At 36.4% G+C, this 26,011-nt stretch overlaps 1 protein-coding gene across 21 annotated transcripts in view; it reads left to right on the forward strand.

Moving 5' to 3' along the window:
- Positions 1–26,011, forward strand: part of SLC8A1 (solute carrier family 8 member A1) — a 447,983-nt gene that overhangs the window by 196,091 nt on the left and 225,881 nt on the right. The window contains exon 4 of one of the 21 annotated variants that reach the window (XM_086327315.1): positions 1–26,011. This exon is cut by the window's left edge and continues 23,957 nt beyond it; it is cut by the window's right edge and continues 16,984 nt beyond it. The exons of the other annotated variants lie outside the window; for them this stretch is intronic. The gene's annotated coding sequence lies outside the window, so the exon portion shown is untranslated. 21 annotated transcript variants of the gene reach the window in all.

Raw genomic sequence — 26,011 nt, forward strand, 5'->3', positions numbered from 1 at the left:
AGCTGTGCCTCTGCCTCTCTCTGATGTTCTTTTTCTTCACCTTTGTTTTTTTTTTTTTTGTCTCTGCCCTGCTGCTCCGTGGAGCCTTTCAGACAAAAACACTATTTTCAAAGGCCATGACTATGTTTGATCTTGACTCTAATCAATATTCTGAGGTGGTCTTGGCAAGAAAGAGACCTCTCTGGAATCAGAGAGTGTATTATATCAGAAGTGGGAGGTTCAGCAGCACAGGCAAAGACGAGTATAAAATAATGGGATAAATAGAATACTGGTAGTACGAGGGAAGGTGAGAGTGCAAACTCATCACCAAAATATTGGAAGCCGTCTCCAGGCACCATTTAGCTCTGAGTTTGAAAAAGCTGGTGAAGATGAGCTGGTCTATTTCTCCTCTACAGAGACTTGCCTACAAAATCTGGGACAAATGATTCTTTTTTTTTTTCCCCAAATGTATGATAACTTTAAGCAGATTTTACTTTTTAAGGGTAGAAAAGACAATATTTGAAACAAAAATTCAGAGTTACAATTCTTGAATTTGTCTGTCATCCTCAATACTAGCAGATCTTCCAAGTTTAGGTTAGATAGGAAGATTGTATTTATATGTATTTGTAAGGTCAAATTAAGTATTTACATCTGCCCATGGTAAAAGTTTCCATCTGTGTGATCATTGAGTAAAGATGTAAAAAGGAAAACTGGATGAATAAGCATTGCAAATTTTTAATATTTATTTTTAAAATTGAAGCATAGTTGCTTTATAATGTATTAATTTCAAGTGTACAGCAAACTGATTCAGTTATATAAATATATATTTTATGTATGCATATATATTCTCTTATAGATTCTTTTCCCTTATAGATTATTACAAGATATTGGGTATAGTTACCTGTGTGAAAATTAAAAAAAAAAAAAAACAACACAAAGTCTCTGATGAAGCCAGTTAGAAGTTCAAGACTTCTGAGGCTCAGGTTTCTCACCTCTAAATTGGGGATAATAATAGTAGGTATTTCAGCAGGTTGTTTGATTAAATGAGACCATGTGTACACAGAGTTTTACATTTATTTGAAGGATGTGGTTATAGACAAAGATTTGGTAATTTCTGATACTAGGGGGTAAGGTATAGAACAAATGATTTTTGATTCCAAAACCACACATACTGGACAGCTTTGAGAGGTATATAGCATCTGCTTATAAATCAGTTCTGAATGGTTCAGAGTTGCAGATTTTTTTTATTGGGCTTTGAAGAAGGCAACTCATGTCTCCTGGCATTAGGCAGGCCTAGTAGGGTATCCTCACCCAGACATTAATGTGCATTTACCTTTTCACTCCTTCCAGGTTATTCATTAAGGACGGTGGAACCTAAAGAGATATAAGTGTGACAAAGTGCTTATTTTTTATGATAGCAGATCAGAAACTTTTTGATTCAGGTTTCAGGACTGAATCTGAATGGCACTGAGCCAAGATTTATTTATTTTTTTTAATTTTATTGTTGTTATTCTTTATCCATGTGTTAGTCACTCAGTTGTGTCTGACTCTTTGTGACCGCATGGATTGTGGCCTGATAGGCTCCTCTGTCCATGGAAGTTTCCAGCCAAGAATACCTGAGTGGATAGCCATTTCCTTCTCCAGGGGATCTTCCCAACCCAGGATTCGAACCTGGGTCTCCCACATTGCAGGCAGACTTTATCGTCTGAGCCACTAGGGAAGACATTTTATTCTTTATGTATTCAACAACTCTTTATTAAGAACCTGTTAGGTTGGATCATATGAAATTGTCAGTGGTCTAACATGGGTAATTTTATTTTTTAATTTTTTGAACTTTTTATTTTGTACTGGAGTATAGCTGATTATGATGATAGTTTCAGGTGGACAACAAAGGGACTCAGCCATACACATTTTTAAATGTTTTAAAATTGAAGTATAGTTGGTTTACAATGGGGTTTATTCCCTGGTGCCACAATGGTAAAGAACCTGCCTGCCAGTGTAACGGATGTGGGTTCAATCCCAGTCCTAGGAAGAGTTCCTGGAAAGGGAAATGCATCCCACTCCATTATTCTTGCCTGTAGAACCTCATGGAGCCTAGCGTGCTATAGTCCACAGGGTCACAAAGAGTAGGACAAGACTTAATGATGGTACAACAGCAGCAGCATGATTTGCAGTGTTGTGTTAGTTTCAGGTAGATAGCATAATGATTCAGCTATACATACATTGGTATCTATTTTTTCAGATTGTTCAGTTCAGTTTAGTCACTCAGTCGTGTCCGACTCTTTGCGACCCCATGAATCGCAGCACGCCAGGCCTCCCTATCCATCACCAACTCCCGGAACATACCCAAACCCATGTCCATCGAGTCGGTGATGCCATCCAGCCATCCTATCCTCTGTCGTCCCCTTCTCCTCCTGCCCCAATCCTTCCCAGCATTAGGGTCTTTTCCAATGAGTCAGTTCTTCTCATCAGGTGGCCAAAGTATTGGAGTTTGAGCTTCAACATCAGTCCTTCCAATGAACACCCAGGACTGATCTCCTTTAGGATGGACTGGTTGGATCTCTTTGCAGTCCAAGGGACTCTCAAGAGTCTTCTCCAACACCACCGTTCAAAAGCATCAATTCTTCAATGCTCAGCTTTCTTCACTGTCCAACTCTCACATCCATGTATGACTACTGGAAAAACCATAGCCTTGACTAGATGGACCTTTGTTGGCAAAGTAATGTCTCTGCTTTTGAATATGCTATCTAGGTTGGTCATAACTTTCCTTCCTAGGAGTAAGCGTCTTTTAATTTCATGGCTGCATTCACCATCTACAGTGATTTTGGAGCCCCCCAAAATAAAGTCTGACACTCTTTCCACTGTTTCCCCATCTATTTCCCATGAAGTGATGGGACCAGATGCCATGATCTTAGTTTTCTGAATGTTGAGCTTTAAGCCAACTTTTTCCACTCTCCTCCTTCACTTGCATCAAGAGTCTTTTTAGTTCTTCTTCACTTTCTGCCATGAGGTTGATGTCGTCTGCATATTTGAGGTTATTGATATTTCTTCAGCAATCTTGATTCCAGCTTGTCCTTCTTCCAGCCCTGCAGTTCTCATGATGTACTCTGCATATAAGTTAAATAAGCAGGGTGACAATATACAGCCTTGACGTACTCCTTTTCCTATTTGGAACCAATCTGTTGTTCCATGTCCAGTTCTAACTGTTGCCTCCTGACTTGCATATAGGTTTCTCAAGAGACAGGTCAGATGGTCTGGTATTGCCATCTCTTTCAGAATTTTCCACAGTTTATTGTGATCCACACAGTCAAAGGCTTTGGCATAGTCAATAAAGCTGAAATAGATGTTTTTCTGGAACTCTCTTGCTTTTTCAATGATCCAGATTCTTAGGTTATTACAAAATATTGAGTATAGTTCCCTGTGCTGAGCCAAGAAATTTTTAAAACAGCATTCTTAGAGTATAATATATATTATGTTATAACATATAATAATGAAATATTTATTAGATGCAACCTTATGTGCTTGGGTTGCTCATAAATTGATTAATGGCTTTCTAGGAAAAATGCCTTTTCAGGCCTATCGTTAGCCCAATTATTGATCTGCATGACTGGTTTGAAAAGGAAAAGCAACATCCCTGGGCTAGACTGGGACTTCTCCCTGGCTCTAGGTGCCTGACAGTCCTCTTGAGAAGCATTTTCTCTGACCTGCCTCAAAAGGTCAAGTGTTTTCATTGCCTTTAGCAGAGGGGGCAGAGCTGCATTCTCCTGAAATCTCTGAGCATCCACCTAAAGCCTCACAAATCAAACTGTCTGCTTTTTTTTTTTGGTCTTAAAACAGAAAATGTAAACTGTTTTCTCTATAAAAGAATTAATTATGGTTATTCTCTGCGGGGTCTGGAGGGAGAAAGCAGTCCTTCAAATAAATAAATTGAGTCATTATTTATTAAGGAAGTGATGTGGGGATTTCCTGGGAATAAATAAGGGGTGTTGCAGGAGAGCAGGAGCATGTGCTTATCTCACTGTCAGGATCTTCCCAGAAACCTAGGAAGGAAACAAACAGGGACTAAAAATCGTGGCACAGACTGTGGCCCACATCTTTCCTAGGTCATCTGTGTAGACATCCTGTCCTCGCCCAGCAGGAGGTGAGGTGGCATCGGCACTGCCACCTGAGAACAACTGTAGCATCAGAAGATGCTGTGTTTGTGCTTCTGTAACAAGGCATGGTACTGTGACATTGCCAGTGAAACCGCAAACTTGGCAAGATACTGCCTTTTGAGTTATCCAAGATAATGTGTTTTTGATAAAGTTTAGACTTGAGATGTTTATGTTTCTACTTGAAAGAGAGGGGCAAGGGGCATGGGTCAGGGAAGGAAAGGAAAATAAGGAGGGAGGGAGGGAAGGGAGGGGAACAGAATGGGTATTTTGTGGAAACGAAAGCCTTATATTCTTAATAAATGAATGAGTTACAGAACTTTGAATCATATTTAGAACAGGGATTGATGACATTTCTCCTTACAGTGACAACAAAGAAAACACTTCTCCAGAGTTAGAAGGAAAAAAAGTATTGACCAATTGATCCTTTTTAAGTGTATATTTTAAACAGGATATTTAAATAATCCTGGTATATAGATTTAGGAAGAGTCTCTGAAACAGCCTCATCTTAACTTTTGATCCCATTGTATCATTGTCTATTCAAAACTAGATGTAACTCCCATTCTTGGAGTTTTCTGAACTCTTCTTCCTCTTGAAAAATGTAAGCCCTTTCTTCTTTCACTTAAAGTGTTGATTCAGACCACCTTTCCCCTTTTAATCCAGAATCCGTTTAAAAACTAAATGCTCTTTACTAATTCTTTTATTTTTATTTTTTTAATTTCTTAGAGTATAGTTGATTTATAATGTTGTGTTAGTTTCAAGTGTGTAGCAAAGTAAATCATATATTCACTCTTTAGATTATTTTTCCATATAGGGTATTACTGAGTATTGTGTAGAGTTTCCTGTGCTATACAGTAGGTCCAAATGAGTTAGCTATTTTATATATAGAAGTGTGTGTGCATCAATCCCAGTTTATTCCTCCCCTTTCACCCTGGTAACCATTGCAGCAGATGGATGCACCTAGAGGTTGTCATTTTGAGTGAAGTAAGTCAGATACAGAAAGAGAAATATCGTATGATACCGGTAGCTTTTATGTGGCATCTAAAAAAAAAAAAGTGGTACAGATGAACTAATTTACAAATCAAATGGTCACAGATATAGAATGCTAATTTTTTAAAACATCATATTTCAATCCTGTAAATTTCTATTTATCTGTCTCTTCTTTATATGCTTAGTTATAAATAGGGTAACTATATGTCCCAGTTTTCATAAGACAATTTTAGTTTACATATACTATAATTATTAATAATGCCCTCTTCCAATCACCAAGTGTTGCAGTTTGGAGTATGAATTGTATGGTAACTCTGTTTATAAATTAAGTATGAATGGAAATGAGCACAATATTTTACAGACTTTTTTTCTAATAAATCTTTCAAAAAATTAAACTAGACTCACCTCTCATAATTTTCCTTTTCTTTCTTTTCTTTTTAATGTGGTAACTAACTTTAACTTTATTTATTTTTATTTTATTTTTAACTTTATAATATTGTATTGGTTTTGCCATATATCAACATGAATCCAAAACAAGCACCAGAAAAAGTTAAGAGGCCTAACTTTCTAATATCATTTCAGATCACTTAAACATTTCAGGATATTTCTGAATCCCTGCAATGCACTTAAAGTTTAGTTAAGCACTCCTGCAAGTTGCTTGGGCAAGACAGTTTTATCTTTGTTGTATTTTCCTCTCCAAAATCTGGGCAGAAAGACAAATGATTATCAAGTTGCAGATGTTTTGATCATATGGTCCCTTATAATGCCACTCTATTAATTTTACATTGTGCTGCTTCTTGGTACTTAAAGTTTGCTTTACAAATATGGTGGAATAAGTGTTAATAGGATTTTAAATTGAGGATTTTAAAAAGAGGATTTTGACAGGCAAGTAAGCCAGAAACCCAGGTTTGTTTTACGTCAGATAGATTAATCACTCAGAATTATTTTTAGTCAAGGAAATTAATCCTTAAAAAGAAACAGGTAAGGAAAGAATTTGAGACTTATGTAAGAAATAAATGATTATTCTATTTGTAAGACCTTTTGAGGGCAGCAATTTCTTATATGAGTCTATTAAGTTCCTCCTAATTTGTATTTAAAATTGTGATAAATGAAATATTGATAAAAATCAGGATGATTAATTATCAAGTAGATACTATGCTATGGGTGTCAGTCTTTATAGGTTTTCAGGAAAAATGATCGTCAACTTTGTAATTTGTCTTTGATAAAAACACTAGAAACTCTTAGCAAAGAAGGCATTATAGTGATGTTGCTTTACAAAGAATTTAGATTATTTCTGTAAATATTCTTCTCAAGTCAGTAACCTTTGATTCTATCTATAGTTAGTTCATTTTAGCTGTTATTTGATCAAATGAATTTTAAATTATAAAAGCTCTCGAACTAAAATCTCAGTAGTGATGGAATGGAATGTGACTCTGCCTTCTTGAACGATACTAAATGTCTTAATTTTTAATCTTTAAATATGGATTATAGAAACTACTCTAAGTGTGTAAAAGGTTGTTCTAGGGACTAAATATTTATATTTATACTATGTATATTAATAAGCTGAGCCACAAGGGAAGCCCAAGAATACTGGAGTGGGTAGCCTATCCCTTCTGCAGATCTTCCCGACCTAGGAATTGAACCAGGGTCTCCTGGGAAGCCACATATATGTATTGGTGACTCAGATGGTAAAGAATCTGCCTGCAATGGGGGAGACCTGGGTTTGATCTCTGGGTCAGGAAGATACCCTGGAGAAGGAAATGGCAACCCACTCCCGTATTTTTGCCTGGGAAGTCCCATGGACAGAGGAGCCTGGTGGACTACAGTCCATGGGATCACAAAGAGTCGGACACGACTGAGCCACTAACTCTTTCACTTTCACTGCCGTGTATACGTTACTTTGTTGTTGTTCAGTCGCTCACATGATAAATGGAATACACTAAGTGGCATTTATACAACCATCATTTTTGTACATTTGATATTAAATTAATTCCGTATTGCTCAAAGTTGGTTTAATGGCAACTTGTTAAGTCATAATTGTGTGAAAATTATGTCTTCCTTTTCCTTCAACAAACATTTGTGGATTGCTTATACCTACTATGGGATAGTTCCTAAAAAGTTATAAAAAAAAATAAAATAGTTCTCTCATTCAGAAGCTTAGCTGATAAACAATGAAATACCTTGAAAACCCTGCTCTCATATTCTGCAAAGGCACAGGGCAGCCTTCTGAAATCATTACTAATTCAGCCTTTTCTGAGCTCATTCAGTGAAGTGTAACAGGAGAAAGAAGAGTCAAAGAAATTGATTTACTGGTTAAGAATATATGAATCTTATGAATAAATGTTGTATCAACTCTAGCAGCAAACATCATGCATGAGCCTTTTCATTTTCATAGTGATTCAGCAGCAGATTCTAAAGTGACAAATGAGTGACATGATAACTCAGTTACAGACAGTAGAAGTTTAATCAATGCCTGTGAATTGATGAAATGAGTAGGAAATGCTTTATGTACCAGTGTCTTATGTGATTCATAACTTAGAAGGTAATCCATAGACTCCACTCCTTAATGAGAGCCTTCTAGTGTATTTTCAAACCACAGTCTCTGTCAAACTTTAGGCTCTCTTTTCTGATGAACAGAATTCCAGTTAGAACTGATGTAAATGGTCATAGTGGTCATGAATGTCTTAAATAATTGACTCGTGCAAACCATATACCAGAAGAGCAGAAGAATCTGTTGCATTCTTTAGCAGATGGTTTCTATGCAATATTAAAGTAATTATTTGAAAGACAAGAATCCAGCTGTTGGATTTCTATGACAGAAATAGGTATATACTGGGACTTTGAGGGAAAAACAAGGTTCATATTCCCTTTAATTTGTAGATGAGGAAATTGAGACAGTGGGATCATAAGTAGGTGTATGATCTTGAAAAACAGATGGAAACAAACATAACTCAGGGTATCCAATAGTCAAATCAGGGATTTTACAGGCTTCACCTTTGGTTTGCATGCCGCTTTCTCACTCTTCAATCTCTCCACCTGCATGATAAGAATGGGAAGTCCAGGGGGATGGGCCATCTGGATGAAGGGCTAAAAGCTGTTGTTGACTGATAGCTAAATTGGCTAATTTTCTTTTGAGCAGTGACTGACAAAATGTTCTGAGGGCAGAGGAAGAGAAGAGGTCAACCACATTTGATTTTAATGCATTTTCATTTCATCAAATGCTCTTTTAAGGAGACTCTTAAAAGATCAAGTTTAAAAAATACTGAAAATGGAGGAAAATATCCCTTTTAAATATGATCTCCTATGTTACACGATCCATCAAGCCATTCTTCACTCTTCATGAGACACACATCAAAATGATTCAGGAGGAAATGTTAAGAGTTTAAAGAGATCTAACATTGCTTAGCTGATAGTGATTCTTATTATTTAATACATTTTTGAGCTTGGACAGATCCAGTCTTTTTCATTTTTAACATCTGATTGTAATGTGATGTGAGTTTGTTGAGGATTATCCATAGCTTGAAAGATACATGAAGTGACAAAGAAGTAGACAATGTATGAAGAAAGCTATCAGGTAATGGCAGGTAAAGCAGAGCAGCCAACTACCTACAGAAGTGCTGTGAGATGTAATGATTTGGGGAATCATGCAATGTTGCAGGATAAAGCTGACCCCTCTTTGTCTGGCCAATGCTTGAATCAGTATTTTGATGAACACATTGCATGCTTATTGAGTTTGAATTGAATGATGGAATAATTTTTCAAAATTTGTTTCTGGAGAAAATTGATTATATACAAGTATATATCTACAAATACGTAATGGGACATTTAAGTTAAAAATAAGACAACACCTGCAAATGTACAGCCTGTGCCTTTAGAGAACGTGAAGATGATGATAACCGTGATAGCAAATACTATGTTTATTAAGTCCCAACTCTATGCATGGGTCTCTTCTTGATAGTTTACCTACATTTTGCCTTTTTGCAACAGTTTTACAAGGGAGGTACCATAATCCCCATTTAACAGATGGAGAAGTCATCTACATATTCAGGAAAACATTGATTAAATACTTCCTATTTGAGCAAAAGTCACAAACTTCAATGTATTGAACATGGATAAGAGTTGTTCCTAGATCTTAAGGCTGCATTTGTTTGTTGCACTGTTTGCCTTCATGATGTTAAATGCACCTCATAGTACATGGCACATTCTGGATTTTCAAATAATAGTATCTGATTTTAATGTTTTTTAAGTATGGCCTATAGAGAAGTAATAAGTCATTTTAATTAATTGCAAACCATTGCTTTCCTGAAATACCACATAAACTCTTGAAATCCGTGCTGATAAAGCATACTGTTTTTGGATGGAACAGGAGTGTGAAGGAGAAGAAAGTTAAAGATTCAGAGGAAACTGCAATGTTGAGCTTGTATCAGGAGTACTGTGGTCAGTTCTTAGTGCCACTTGTTAATAGGGACAGACAAACTCTCCCAAGAAGGATGATCAAAATAGTGAAATATCTAAAAGTCATGTTCTAAAAGAATCAATTGATAAGCATGTATAATAATTAGGATTTAGGTGTTCATAATCATTTCCTTCAGACATTAAAGGCCTAGCCCTTGGGAAGAGTTGTTTATATATCCAGCAAAGCAGAATGATGGCTACTGGAGGAGGATTGAATGAAGATTTCTGCCTAACATGGGGAGCTTTATGCCAGGCAGAACTGCTCATGCATGAGCTGCCTAGTGAGGCATGCCTTCTTTCATTCATTCAATTGTTTACTTAGGAAACATGTATTAAACCTCTCCAATAAAGAACATATGGCTTAGAGAGTGATCGATAAGGCCAAAACTGGTTCAGCCAGAAAACAAAGGAAGTTCCAAGAATTAATTGAATAGCAACTGGAAAGCTCCAAGCCGCAGAGAACTGAAGAAAAGAATAAAAGCCTAATGACATAAAATGAGGATAGTGAGTCCCTGAATCCCACTGCCTCTGAGCAGAGTGAAGCACAGCAAAATTAAATAGAGTTAATGTTGAGCAATTTGTGTCTTATTCCAAATGGTATGACCTGCCGGAGGCTTCATGAACACCTGCTAATTGTTCCACTTAGGAAACAGGAAATTCTCGTTGTAATTGCAGGCATCTTGTAAAATAATTTGTCACTTTGATTTCTCTCTGTTGTGAAATAATGCCATCCTCATACCCTCCTATAAACAGGAGCATGCCAGGAATTAAAGGCCTTCTTATTATGTCTACCTATATTACCTTTTCAGCTAAGCATTCCTATCTTACCTTCCAAATCCAGTGTCCTAGAAGCTGAAAGCTTTCCAGTAGGTATTTTATAGCAGTCACAAATCTATCAATTCATTGTTTAAATTCAAGGAACTATAAATTCAAGAATTAACCATAAGTAAATTCGTTTACCCTGAGCACCAATGTTTCATTCAAACATCTCAATAAAAGGTCGAGGAGACCTAGAGACTGTCTTGCAAAGTAAAATAAGTCATAAAGAGAAAAACAAATATCATATAATATCACTTATGTGGAATCTAGAAAAATGATACAGATGAACTTATTTGCAAAGCAGAAATAAGAGACACAGATATAGAGAACCAATGTATGGATACCAAGAGGAGGGGGGAAGGTGGTATGAATTGGGAGTTTGGGATTGGCATATATATAATATATATATACAGGAGCTATGTAAATATAAAATAGGTAACTAAAGAGAATGTGGGGGCTTCCCTGGCGGTTCAGCAGTAAAGAATCCACCTGCATTGCAGGAGATGCAGGGGACACGGGTTCAATCCCTGGGTTGGGAAGATTCCCTGGAGGAGGGCATCGCAACCCATTCCGGTGTTCTTGCCTGGAGAATCCCATGGACAGAGGAGCCTGGCGGACTCCAGTCCGTAGGGTTGCAAAGAGTTGGATACAACTGAAGTGACTGAGCACACGAGAACCTACTGTATAGCACAGGGAAGTCTACTCAATCCTCTGTGGTGACGTAATGGGAAAAAAATCCAAAAAAAGAGGGGAAATACATGTATATATAGCTGACTCACTTTGCTGGACTGCAGAAACTAGCACAACATTGTAAAGTAACTGTACTCCAATAAAAGTTAGTTAAAAGAAAAAGTTGAAGAGAAAAAAAGAACAACTTCCAATAAATAACCTTCCCAAGTGCTGAACACAGAAGGCACTTGTTACGACAGTTAGGCGCATTTCTGAATTTTAATATGTATCAATATATATATTTTCCTCATTGGTTACCCTCAGTAGATAAAAATATTAGTGTTATTTCTGGACAGACTCATAAATAGCTTTTGGTTTTACTTAGACAGAAATAGTCTACATTTATATGAGGCATTATACCCAATATGATTGGAGGCAGCTTGTGAGATTCAGAGCCAGCTAATTCTTGCTTTTTTACTTATGGGTTATGTGATCTTGGCAAAGTTGCTGAATCTTGGTTTCCTTCTCTGCAAAGTGGGGATAATAATAATACGTACCTTGTACAATTGTGGTGAAGATGACGAAATTAACTTAGATAGTACATGGGAATGGTTTAGTAAAGTCCTTGGTGCATAGTTAGCGTGTAGTCTAAACCAACAACTCTTAAATTGTGCGGAGTCACAGAATCACCTGAATGGGTTTCGAAAAATACAGGTGCCCAGACATTTCCATGGGAGTCTTTGATTAGGTTGTTTGGAAAGATGAAGCTCAGATATTTTGAATCATTTCTGTAGAAAATTCTGATGCATACCAAAAGTTGAAAATCACTTGTTGATGATTTTGAATTTTTCTTCTTTCCCAACTTAGCTCAGTTCCAACAAGTTTACTTGGCCTGCTTAAGGTGTAAAGAAAGAGGAAAAAAATTAGGTTTTCCATGTGATAGCACTTGTTTCCATGGATACATATTTACCCTCTCCTTTCCAATCAAACTCTCTTCTGTTCCCTGTTATTATCATGGTTTTTTCAGCCCTGTCCCCACAAGGAAATCCATGCTGTCAGTATGCTGTGAATATTCAGAGCAGTGACATTAAAAAACTTAAGATACCGTGGTGAGGAGTGAAGCAAATACCACCATCAGTTTTCCAGTGTAATGAAAATAAAACACACCTATGAAATATTGAGGAAATATTACAATTTAATGTCTACTTTACTTGCCACCATGATTTTCAGATTAAAAACAGTTCTGTTTGAGAAAGCCACTTAAGGTAATAGACTTAACAGGGTTTGAGGAATTCTGGATTCAAATTACAAATGGAGCATGATTGATTTTTTCAGTAGTCTCTGTCGTTTAAAAAATCCCAATGCAGAATAATATTTTTGGTAAGCGTATCTTTCAAATTATTATTTTTAATTGTTGGCGTATAGCTGTGTGTGTTTTTGTTTTAAAGGACATTGAGTCAACTCATAATTAACCAATAGCTGTGTAGAGTTATTGAAGGTTTTCACTAATAAAATTTGCCTTCAGTCTTTTATCAGTGTCTAGTTTGCCAGTGATTTGTTGACATGAGTCAGAATTCTACTATAGTCTAAACCCAAACAGCTATTTTCCCTAACTCAGAAAAATATGAGTCATAAAGTCAGTACGATTACATGATGTAGGTAGCTTAGTTTATTACCACTGCCTTCTCTCAATCTGAGAAGTGATGGATATTGTCTGTCTCCAGCCTGGAGTAAATATCAGAAAGAAATTGAACAAGAGAAGTTAGAAAATGGTATCTCTGCTTGAATAAGGGAGCATTAACCTTGTCTCTGCCAAAGATGTCTTCAGAGAAGCTGAATTTCTAAATAACTTACAAACTTAATTCTGGAAGAATTCACATTCAGTGTTATTGATACTACTAAAATAAGTGTTATTAGTTTAAGAAAAATTTTGGACATACACTGCAAGCCAGTGAACAAAGTAAACAAGTTCTCTGTCCTCACGGAGATTATATTTGAGTGGAAGGAAGTGTAAATAAATAACTTAGAAAGTAACAACATAAGGCAGGGTAATAGAGCTATAGAGAGTTTTAGGGATAGCAAGTGCCCTGAAACCTGGTTGTTTTTTCTGATCCTAATGAGACTGAAATTAGATGTTGGCCACTCTGAGATGCTGGACTAGTAGTAGGTAATATATGAAAACACAAAGTAGGGCTGGGAAGTGCTTTGGATGTAGTTGTGTAGGGGCCCCTGCATGTGAAACAACATATCTATTTGAAAATATGTTCAGAGCAGACGTGAAAAGAAGCAGAGTGAGGAGGGTTGCATATGAATTCTAGAAGGCAAAGTCTACAGGAAGGAATTGGCATTGGTCTTATGTATTCCTGTGTTCATTTTGTAGTCGTTTTCCTCTTATGAATTATCTTCCAATCAGGTGAACTTGTTAGAAAGGGTTAGAAATTCCCAACCCCATTCCAGACCTATTGAATCAGGAACTGGAGCCCTGTAGTCTGTGTCTCATAGGACCACCTGGTCATTCTGAAGCCTTGCTTCTTTTTCTTTTTTTTTTAATGTAGCCATTGATGTTTATTTTTTTTTCACTTGAAATATGCTTTTTAATTTTTTAATATAAATTTATTAACTTTAATTGGAGGATAATTACTTTACAATATTGTATTGGTTTTGCCATATATCAACATGAATCCGCCACAGGTATACACATGCTCCCCATCCTGAGGCCCCCTCCCACCTCCCTCCCCATCCCATCCCTCTAGGTCATCCCAGTGCACCAGGCCCGAGCATCCTGTATCATGCATCAAACCTGGACTGGCAATTCGTTTCACATATGATATTTTACATGTTTCAATGCCATTCTCTCAAATCATCCCACCCTCTCCCTCTCCCACAGAGTCCAAAAGACTGTTCTATACATCTGTGTCTCTTTTGCTGTCTCTCATACAGGGTTATCATTACCATCTTTCTAAATTCCATATATATGCGTTAGTATACTGTATTGGTGTTTTTCTTTCTGGCTTACTTCACTCTGTATAATCAGCTCCAGTTTCATCCTCCTCATTAGAACTGATTCAAATGTATTCTTTTTAATGGCTGAGTAATACTCCATTGTGTATATGTACCACAGCTTTCTTATCCATTCGTCTGCTGATGGACATCTAGGTTGCTTCCATGTCCTGGCTATTATAAACAGTGCTGCAATGAACATTGGGGTACACGCATCTCTTTCAGTTCTGGTTTCCTCAGTGTGTATGCCCAGCAGTGGGATTACTGGGTCGTATGGCAGTTCTATTTCCAGTTTTTTAAGGAATCTCCACACTGTTCTCCATAGTGGCTGTACTAGTTTGCATTCCCACCAACAGCGTAAGAGGGTTCCCTTTTCTCCACACCCTCTCCAGCATTTATTGCTTGTAGACTTTTGGATCACAGCCATTCTGACTGGCGTGAAATGGTAACTCATCATGGTTTTGATTTGCATTTCTCTGATAATGAGTGATGTTGAGCATCTTTTCATGTGTTTGTTAGCCATCTGTATGTCTTCTTTGGAGAAATGTCTATTTAGTTCTTTGGCCCATGTTTTGATTGGGTCATTTATTTTTCTGGAATTGAGCTGTAGGAGTTGCTTGTATATTTTTGAGATTAGTTGTTTGTCAGTTGCTTCATTTGCTATTATTTTCTCCCATTCTGAAGGCTGTCTTTTCACATTGCTTATAGTTTCCTTTGCAGTGCAGAAGCTTTTAATTTTAATTAGGTCCCATTTGTTTATTTTTGCTTTTATTTCCAATATTCTGGGAGGTGGGTCATAAAGGATCCTGCTGTGATTTATGTCAGAGAGTGGTTTGCCTCTATTTTCCTCTAGGAGTTTTATAGTTTCTGGTCTTACATTGAGATCGTTAATCCATTTTGAGTTTATTTTGGTGTATGGTATTAGAAAGTATTCTAGTTTCATTCTCTTCCAAGTGGTTGACCAGTTTTCCCAGCACCACTTGTTAAAGAGACTGTGTTTTCTCTATTGTATATTCTTGCCTCCTTTGTCAAAGATAAGGTGTCCATAGGTGCGTGGATTTATCTCTGGGCTTTCTATTTTGTTCCATTGATCTATATTTCTATCTTTGTGCCAGTACCATAATGTCTTGATGACTGTAGATTTGTAGTACAGTCTGAGGTCAGGCAGGTTGATTCCTCCAGTTCCATTCTTCTTTCTCAAAATTGATTTGGCTATTTGAGGTTTTTTGTATTTCCATACAGATCATGAAATTATTTGTTCTAGTTCTCTGAAAAATACCTTTGATAGCTTGATAGGGATTGCATTGAATCTATAGATTGCTTTGGGTAACATACTCCTTTTCACTATATTGATTCTTCCAATCCATGAAAATGATATTTTTCCAACTATTTGTGTCATTTTTTATTTCTTTCACCAGTGTTTTATAGTTTTCTATATATAGGTCTTTTGTTTCTTTAGGTAGATTTATTCCTAAGTATTTTATTCTTTTAGTTGCAATGGTGAATGGAATTGTTTCCTTAATTTCTCTTTCTGTTTTCTCATTGTTAGTGTATAGGAATGCAAGGGATTTCTGTGTGTTGATTTTATATCCTGCAACTTTACTATATTCACTGATTAACTCTAGTGAGTCTTAAGGGTTTTCTATGTAGAGGATCATGTTGTCTGCAAACAGAGTTTTACTTCTTTTCCAATCTGGATTCCTTTTATTTCTTTTTCTTCTCTGATTGGTGTGGCTAAAACTTCCAAAACTATGTTGAATAGTAGTGGTGAGAGTGGGCACCCTTGTCTTGTTCCTGACTTTAGGGGAAATGCTTTCAATATTTCACCATTGAGGATAATGTTTGCTATGGGTTTATCACATATGGCTTTTATTATGTTGAGGTATGTTCCTTCTATTCCTGCTTTCTGGAGGGTTTTTATCATAAATGGATGTTGAATTTTGTCAAAGGCTTTCTCTGCATCTATTGAGATAATCATGTGGCTTTTATCTTTCAATTTGTTAATGTGGTATATCGCATTGATTGATTTGTGGATATTATTCACAGGATTCTTATCCTTGCATCCCTGGGTTAAAGCCCACTTGGTCATGATGTATGATCTTTTTAGTATGTTGTTGGATTCTGATTGCTTGAATTTTGTTAAGGATTTTTGCATCTATGTTCATCAGTGATATTGGCCTGTAGTTTTCTTTTTTTTGTGGCAAATTTGTCTGGTTTTGATATTAGGGTGATGGTGGCCTGATACAATAAGTTTGGAAGTTTACCCTCCTCTGCAATTTTCTGGAAGAGTTTGAGTAGGATAGGTGTTATCTCTTCTCTAAAGTTTTGGTAGAATTCAGCTGTGAAGCCACCTGGTCCTGGGCTTTTATTTGCTGGAAGATTTCTGATTACAGTTTCAATTTCCATGCTTGTGATGGGTCTGTTAAGATTTTCTATTTCTTCCTGGTTCAGTTTTAGAAAGTTATACTTTTCTAAGAATTTGTCCATTTCTTCCAAGTTGTCCACTTTATTGGCATATAGTTGCTGATAGTAGTCTCTTATGGTCCTTTGTATTTCTGCGTTGTCTGTTGTGATTTCTCCATTTTCATTTATAATTTTGTTGATTTGATTCTTCTGTTTCTTGATGAATCTGGCTAATGGTTTGTCTATTTTATTTATTTTCTCAAAGAACCAGCTTTTAGCTTTGTTGATTTTTGCTGTGGTCTCCTTGGTTTCTTTTTCATTTATTTCTGTCCTAATTTTTATGATTTCTTTTCTTCTACTAACCCTGGGGTTCTTCATTTCTTCTTTTTCTAGTTGCTTTAGGTGTAGAGTTAGGTTGTTTATTTGATTTTTATCTTGTTTCTTGAGGTAAGCTTGTATTGCTATGAACCTTCCCCTTAGCACTGCTTTTGCTGAATCCCATAGGTTTTGGGTTGTTGTGTTTTCATTTTCATTTGTTTCTATGCATATTTAGATTTCTTTTTTGATTTCTTCTGTGATTTGTTGGTATTCAGAAGTATGTTGTTTAGCCTCCATATGTTTGTATTTTTAATAGTTTTTTCCTGTAGTTGACATCTAATCTTACTGCATTGTGATCAGAAAAAATGCTTGGAATGATTTCAATTTTTTTTGAATTTACCAAGGCTAGATTTATGGCCCAGGATGTGATCTATCCTGGAGAAGATTCCGTGTGCACTTGAGAAGAAGGTGAAATTCATTGTTTTGGGGTGAAATGCCCTGTAGATTTCAATTAGGTCTAACTGGTCCATTGTATCATTTAAAGTGTGTTTCCTTGCTAATTTTCTTAGTTGATATATCCATAGGTGTGCGTGGGGTATTAAAGTCTCCCACTATTATTGTGTTACTGTTAATTTCCCCTTTCATACATGTTAGCATTTGCCTTACATATTGCAGTGCTGCTATGTTGGGTGCATATATATTTATAACTGTTATATCTTCTTCTTGGATTGATCCTTTGATCCTTATGTAGTGTCCTTCTTTGTCTCTTTTCATGGCCTTTATTTTAAAGTCTATTTTATCTGATATGAGTATTGCTACTCCTGCTTTCTTTTGGTCTCCATTTGCGTGAAATATCTTTTTCTGGCCATTCACTTTCAGTCTGTATGTGTCCCTTGTTTTACAAAATGTATCTTAAAGTCAAATATCAATGACTTCTGATGATCTGCCTGGCAAGCCCCTTTTCATTTTTCCAGGGACCACTTCAGTGCTACTCTCTGTGAAACCTTCTCCTGACTCTCCCTTGAGAGTTCCCACTTCATAAATTTGCACCGATAATGTGTCTCGCTGACCAGTCAAATGAGAGACCTTGAAGCATAGGGACTGCTTCATTTGTGTGTCTATTTCTAGCTCTGGCACATGTTCCCTTTCCTATTGCCACAATCTTTGCATTGGTGCACATCACTGAAGGTTTTATTTTAAGGTGCAAACGATCCATTAGAATGTGACTTGACACACAGGCCTTGTGTGTACAACAGATGGAACCACTTAGCAGAGAATCTCATATGCCAACAAATGGTATCCTGAGAATTTGTTGTTGTTGTCACTGGGATTACAGCATCATTTTTTCACACTCCAGTTATGTTACCTTTCTGCACATTTATATCCTTCTTTTTCAGTAAACTATCTTAAACAGAGTTATCAGATTTTTCATGAAATTGGGATATAAAAACCAGAAAACCCTATTATTATTAAATATCCCAAAACCTTATTCAAATCATGACTGGTGAGGGGACAAGGTGGAATCAGAAGTCAGTAATCTCAAATTTGGAAAGTTTTGAAACCTCAGCTGTTAAATGGAAATCCCTGAGGCCCTCAAGGGTAACTGGTATTGGAATTACAAAGGCACCTGCTCAACCCAGTGCATTTCATTCATAAATATATTTAAAGATGCTGGGAGCAGATTCTGCGAAATCAATAATCCAGTCCTTAGGAGACCATACTGATCTTATTCACCAGGTTTTTCCTCTCTAATATTTCTGACAAGGTTGTCTAGTTTTTTGTTTTCTAAATTTATTTTAAAAAACAAAATTAATTTATTTTAAATTTGTACATAAGAGTGTTTATGGAATATCCACTTTTTCCTTAACTCTGCATTTATGTTCAGATTGACTAAACTCACTGATGTTCACAGTGGTTTAGGAATAGTATATGGGAGTATTCACGTTCTAAAGCTTCTGCACCAAACTAAAGGAAAACATACTCCCCCGCCCAGCCCCCACAAAAACTGAGTGAAATAAGTTGACTTGATGAGCTGCATCTCCTCTTTCCATTAATCTGTACTTGTATGTTGACTTCAGAATCATTTTGTTTGGCCCTTGTAGTAATTACATTATTATCAGTTGTTTATTAAATTGGAGTATGGTTGCTTTACACTGATGTGTTAGTTTCTACTGTACAACAACATGAATCAGCTATATGTGTGTGTTTGTGTGTATATATATATCCCCTCCCTCGTGAGCCTCCCCCCACCCCAATCCCACCCATCTAGGCCATCCCAGAGCACCAAACTGAGCTCCCTGTGCTATATAGAAGCTTCCCACTAACTGTTTTACACATGGTAAGGAATATGTGTCAGTGCCACTCTCTCAGTATTATTAACAATTTTGATTGCAGTATATTTCACTGACATCCATGGACTGTCTGTCAGCCTTGGTCACTGTATCACCAATAGCCAATTATATTTATGAAATTACCAGTTCAACTGGTAATTTTATCAAATACAACTTTTTATGAATTGATCACTTGGGTAAAATGTTGGCCTCTATAATTATATAAAAGTACAATCTGAGATTCATAGATACTTCATTTCTGTGTGCTGGAACTTTTACTTTATATTGCATATTGTGGATATTACTATTATATTATTATTTGTAATTCTCATATGACTTACGTACCAATTTAGACTTTTTGCTATGGATCGACTTAGAAGTTCTATTTAGTCTTAGGACATGGTAGAGAAATTTTTTCTACAAGCTGATATTCTTGCATTCATGCTTATAGCTGTTTTAAAAAAGAAATAAACTTTGAGAATGGAATAATTTTGGTGTGAAAGTTCATGATCTCGGCTAAATTTTTATCATGCTTAAACAAAGAAAATATGTTCCTAATTTTAGTATCTATAATGAGTGAAGCAGACTTTTTATATAAGACTTATTTATTAGTATTTAAGCAAATTCCAAATTCATACACAACATTCAAATTAATAGGAAAAATTCCTCTAATCCCTTAAGCTCTTTGAATGTCTCTTGGTTTTTTCCAATGAAGTGAATGCATTGCTTTGTGGAGGTATCTAAACTTATTCAAGTGGTGTTTCTTTTAGTAAATTGCTTTTTCTCCCCCAGTGCTTAAGTGGCAAGTCTACTTACTTCTCAGTTTCCTTATGCCTTTGAACTACAGAAGAAAATCCAGTCTAGTTCAGAATCGTGCCAGTCTGAATGGATCCTGGCTCATAGACCAAATATGTTTTTATTGACCATGATCAGCACAAACCAACATGTCTATTTTCATCATGCATACCATGTCAAGGAGTTCTAGAGAGGTTTTCTTTACAATGGAAACTCAGATCCTGCTTAGGGAACAAAAGACTTTCATATGATATTTTTTCCATGAAGCTTTCAAGTACAAAACCTATAAAATTTTTCTACATAGAAGGTTTATAATATACAATTTAAATTGGCCTGAGATCACTGCAATTACTTGTCTTGGTTGCATGTCCAGGTTCATTTCTTGATAGAAACATTCCCAATTGAAAGAAGCTTTTGAGTGCTTCTTCACTTTTGTTAATGGAGTATAACCATGTGCCAAAAGGTACATAGAATTAAGGTGAAATTTAGATAAATTCATATCTCTGGGACCCCATTACTGGAAAATAGTTTCTAATATGACTGGTACTCCAACTTCATGAAAAGATAAGTGTTCCAAAAGTTTCATTTTGCATAAAAGAGTGCCATTAAAGACACAGGATCCATTTTTATTTGTCTTTATTTGTTCAGACCAGTTCTTAAGTTAGAGATCATGATTTAGGGCCACATTTAAAGCTGCATATCAGCATTAAAATTCACAGTGCTTTTTCCCTTTCCTAAAACTAGTTCAGAACCAACACAATTGCATCTTGCAAATGTAGACAGAAGGCCAGTTGAAACAGATTTAGACCATTGAAATTCACAGGAGTGTTCTTAGGAAAGAAAATAGTTATTTATCTATCTCACTCAGTCCAAGTCAGTGGCATTAAGGCAGCAACTTTGACCAACCTTCTGCTTATTCAAAATTGGTTTGTTTGGGAATTTAAAATAGTAAAAATAATGAAATGTGAATCATATTATTAAGCTGATGAGCATTATATTAACAGACTGAAAAAGGAAAAGTCATATGATCATCTCAATAGGTGTGGAAAAGCAATGACTAAATCCAACATCCGTTCCTAATAAAAACTTTCCAAAAAAATAGAAATAAAAGGAAAGGTCTTCAGCCTAATAAAGGAAATTGATGGGAAACTTAAAACTCACATCCCGCTTAACAGTGAAAGACTGAATGCTTTTTCCCTAAGATTTGGAACAAGGCAAGGATATCTGATTTCACTAATGTTGTTTAATGTTATCCTGGAAATTCTAGCCAACGAAGTAAAGGAAGGAAACAAAAGGCATCCAGATTGGAAAAGCAGAAGGAAAAGCCTGTATTCACAGACAATGTGTTTGTCTATATTGAAAATCCAATGGAATCTACAAAAGTAGAACTCCTAAAACTAGTAAAGGAATTTTGAAAGTTTGCAGAGTATGAGATCAATATGCAGAAATTAATTGTATTTCTATATACAGTAAATGCAAATTAACATTAGAAAACCAATACCATCAAAAATATCAAATGCACTTTAAATATGTTCAGTTTGTTGTATGTTAATGGTACCTCAAAATTGGAACAATAGACCTTGAGAATATGAGATTAATTGTGAAAAATTATAAGATAAAAAACTAACCTATACTTGCCACAAATGATAAAGTCTAATACTATATCTAACAAGCCATAATCCCAAACCTAAGGGTAAGAGCTTCAGTTGTATTTATGGGGTCAGCTTGGTATCCCATGTCTTGTATTTTTTAATGAATGTAGTCCACTGGTTTTGGAATTAGGAGTCCATTCTTAAAAATACTTGTGAAATTTGCAGGATACTTAAGGAGAATCTTTCTATGGTAAAAATGGTACCTGTCATTATTGTTCATTATGATGACTTTGGGCATTTGATCCCTTGTAAAGTAAATATGATCTACACTTGTAGCTTTCAACCTTATGAATAAGCAAATGGAGTGATTCAAAGTGCCCTATTAATAGGAGATAAAAGTGGGTAGAAACAAACTCCGTAAATGTGCCCCTGAAGTGATGCTTCTGTACACTTTGCAACAAGGCAGGGGTGACTTGCATGTTTCAGATACAAAGTAGATGGCAGATGGTCTGAAGGTAAATTCTAAACCATGATTTCTATGCTTAGCCTAGACAGAGCATCCTGATTTAAGAAATCAAAAGGAGTGAAAAGGAGCTATATCTCTTTGAGAGAGAAGGGACTAGAAGCAAAGAAGAGAAGAGATAGGTCATGACCCCATGCATCTGTTCCCTTTCACAGGCTTCCCTTTGTATTTATTGATTCATATTTGATGCAGAAAAATTGAACACTTTTTGAGCTTCTGAAGATGGTAAAGGCACCTTGGTTTTATTTTTGTTGTAGATTCTAAAAGATATTTTTGTAAGAAAAATAATAAGAAACCTGTTTTGCAATCACAGTATTCAAAACAAAGTCTATTTTTAACATTTTAATTATATAAGTAATCTGTGTTCATTTTAGAAAAAAATAGGAGATAAAGATAACAAAAAAAAAATAAAACAAAAACTTAAATCCTCTTATAATTCTACTATTTGGAGATATAATTCTCATTACTTTATGGATGTCTTTCCAGATGTCTCCTGTGTGTGTGTGTGTGTGTGTGTAATATACAGAGATTACATTTTAAATATTTTTCTATAACCATTTGTCTTTCAACAATAAGTTATCAAGCTCTCTGTGTCAATAAGTATACATCTATACCACCATCTTAATGCTTTCAATTGTCTCATTTTATAAATACACAGAATAATTTTAAGCGATCTCAAAGCTGTGAAGGTATGTTTATTTTGAATTTCCTTTTTACTTTTCTGAAGGATCGAAGATTTCCTCTGTAGCATGATTTTAGCAGAAATTCATTAAAAATCTGCAGTTCTGGATTTTAAATGGCAAAGTGCTTTTGGAATTCTACCTCTTGAACTGTAAATTTCATAATATTGCTAAACACTGAGCACTCTATAGTGGTCCTTACATGATATTTATGTGCATATTCTGGGCATCATTGTATTAATCACAGTACAGAATTAGGTCTTTCCCATTGGTTGACTTCTTAGGGAACATCATTCATTTCTTTCAGTTTCTAAACCTACAGACTGATACTAATTTATGAAATTTATTTAAAATATAAAGGTTCAGTTCAGTCCAGTCACTCAGTTGTGTCCAACTCTTTGCGACCCCGTAAACCACAGCACGCCAGGCCTCCCTGTCCATCACCAACTCCAGGAGTTCACCCAAACTCATGTCCATCGAGTCTGTGATGCCATCCAGCCATCTCATTCTCTGTTGTCCACTTCTCCTCCTGACCTCAATCTTTCCCAGCATCAGGGTCTTTTCAAATAAGTCAGCTCTTCACATCAGGTGGCCAAAGGACTGGAGTTTGAGCTTTAGCATCATTCCTTCCAATGAAAACCCAGGACTGATCTCCTTTAGGATGGACTGGTTGGATCTTCTTGCAGTCCAAGGGACTCTCAAGAGTCTTCTCCAATACCACAGTTCAAAAGCATCAATTCTTCAGTGCTCAGCTTTCTTCAACAGTCCAACTCTCACATCCATGACTACTGGAAAAACCATAGCCTTGACTAGACGAACCTTTGTTGGCAAAGTAATGTCTCTGCTTTTGAACATGCTATCTAGGTTGGTCATAACTTTCCTTCCAAGGAGTAAGCATCTTTTAATTTCATGGCTACAGTCACCATCTGCAGTGATTTTGGAGCCCAGAAAAATAAAGTCAGCCACTGTTTCCACTGTTTTCCTATTTCCTATCAAGTGATGGGACCAGATGTCATGATCTTAGTTTTCTGAATGTTGAGCTTTAAGCCAACTTTTTCACTTTCCACTTTCACTTTCATCAAGAGACTTTTTAGTTCCTCTTCACTTTTCGCCATAAGGGTGGTGTCATCTGCATATCTGAGGTTATTGATATTTCTTCAGCAATCTTGATTCCAGCTTGTGCTTCCTCCAGCCCAGCGTTTCTCATGATGTACTCTGCATATAAGTTAAATAAGCAGGGTGACAATATACAGCCTTGACGTACTCCTTTTCCTATTTGGAACCAGTCTGTTGTTCCATGTCCAGTTCTAACTGTTGCTTCCTGACCTGCATTACAGGTTTCTCAAGAGGCAGGTCAGGTGGTCTGGTATTCCCATCTCTTTCAGAATTTTCCACAGTTTGTTGTGATCCACACAGTCAAAGACTTTGGCATAGTCAATAAAGCAGAAATAGATGTTTTTCTGGAACTCTCTTGCTTTTTCCATTATCCAGTGGATGTTGGCAATTTGATCTCTGGTTCCTCTGCCTTTTCTACAACCAGCTTGAACATCTGGAAGTTCACGGTTCACCTATTGCTGAAGCCTGACTTGGAGAATTTTGAGCATTACTTTACTAGCATGTGAGATGAGTGCAATTGTGCAGTAGTTTGAGCATTCTTTAGCATTGCCTTTCTTTGGGATTGGAATGAAAACTGACCTTTTCCAGTCCTGTGGCCACTGCTGAATTTTCCAAGTTTGCTGGCATATTAAGTGTAGCACTTTAACAGAGTCATCTTTCAGGATTTGAAATAGCTCAACTGGAATTCCATCACCTCCACTAGCTTTGTTCGTAGAGATGGTTCCTAAGGCCCACTTGACTTCACATTCTCGGATGTCTGGCTCTAGGTCAGTGATCACACCATCGTGATTATCTGGGTCGTGAAGATCTTTTTTGTACAGTTCTTCTGTGTATTCTTGCCACCTCTTCTTAATATCTTCAGCTTCTGTTAGGTCCATACCATTTCTGTCCTTTTTGCACCCGTCTTTGCATGAAATGTTCCCTTAGTATCTCTAATTTTCTTGAAGAGATCTCTAGTCTTTCCCATTCTATTGTTTTCCTCTATTTTTTTGCATTGATCACTGAGCAAGGCTTTCTTATCTCTCCTTGCTATTCTTTGGAACTCTGCATTCAAAATATAAAGAAACCCTGTATATTTCAAGAATTACCCTTTAAAGTTTAGGTGAAAGCATAGTAAATTTTTTAAGCTAGTGTAAATATATCTTAAGACCTTCAACTTGCTCTTATTTAGCATGATGGTGTGTGAATATATGCCTACTAAACTGATACCAGCGTATGACTAAATTCCACTATTGAAACTGTGGCAGTGAGCTATTGTAGAAAATATATCCTACTGAGAGGAGGGAGGCTAAGGAGAGACAGTGGTTCTGGTTTGTGAGCTTGAGGAAGTCTCTTACCTCTCCAGGATTCAGGTCGTTCATTTTTAAAATGATGGCGCTGAAAAAGACAGCTCTTAAGTTTTCCTCCAGTGCTAGTATTCCATAGTTCTGTGACAGAGAACTCTGGAGTCCATGCCCTAAGTCAGGGTGTGTACTACAGACCCAGATACTACATATCCCTGGATGCTTGGCCCACATCCCTAGCCACTGGCCTCATCTCACCCACGGCTTCTCTCTTACTTGGCCTCCCACCATGTATTCAGATCTTAACTGCACTCCTTGGCCTCCTTTATATTGTACTATCTTTCCTCCTTCTCTAGTTATGTCCTATCTCTTGCTTATGTTCTATGAAATCTGCTCTGCCCCTTTGGGTTAGTTCAACTCTATTTGGTCCTGGTAAACCTTGGCCTGTACTATAACCATGTTGCCTGGGACCATGACATCCAGAGTTATGAGATTATGGTTATGAGGGTTAAGCCTTCTCCAGCTCTCTACATCTGAAGAAGAGGAGAACTTTAATACTTAGCTGCTTTGTCTTTGAAATTGCTTAAAAAATAGTGCTGACACATGCTGTGACATGAACTTAAAAACAGAATGCTAAGTGAAAAAAGCCAGCCACAAAAGACCACATCTTGTATGACTCCATGTGTGTGAAATATCCAGGATATATATAGAGAAAAGGTAGATTAATGACTGGCAGGGGCTGGAGAAGCGGGAAATGGAAGAGACTCGTAACTGGTACAAGGTTTCTTCTTTTTTTAATTTATTTCTTTTCTAATTGAAGGATAATTGCTTTATAGAACTTTGTTGTTTTCTGTCAAACCTCAACATGAATCATCCATAGGTATACATATACTTTAGGTGATTGAAAT

This window comes from Bos grunniens, chromosome 11 (genome assembly GCF_055505025.1).
Source record: "Bos grunniens cultivar Pamir isolate PY7600 chromosome 11, Bosgru_T2T1.0, whole genome shotgun sequence".
NCBI lineage: Eukaryota > Metazoa > Chordata > Mammalia > Artiodactyla > Bovidae > Bos > Bos grunniens.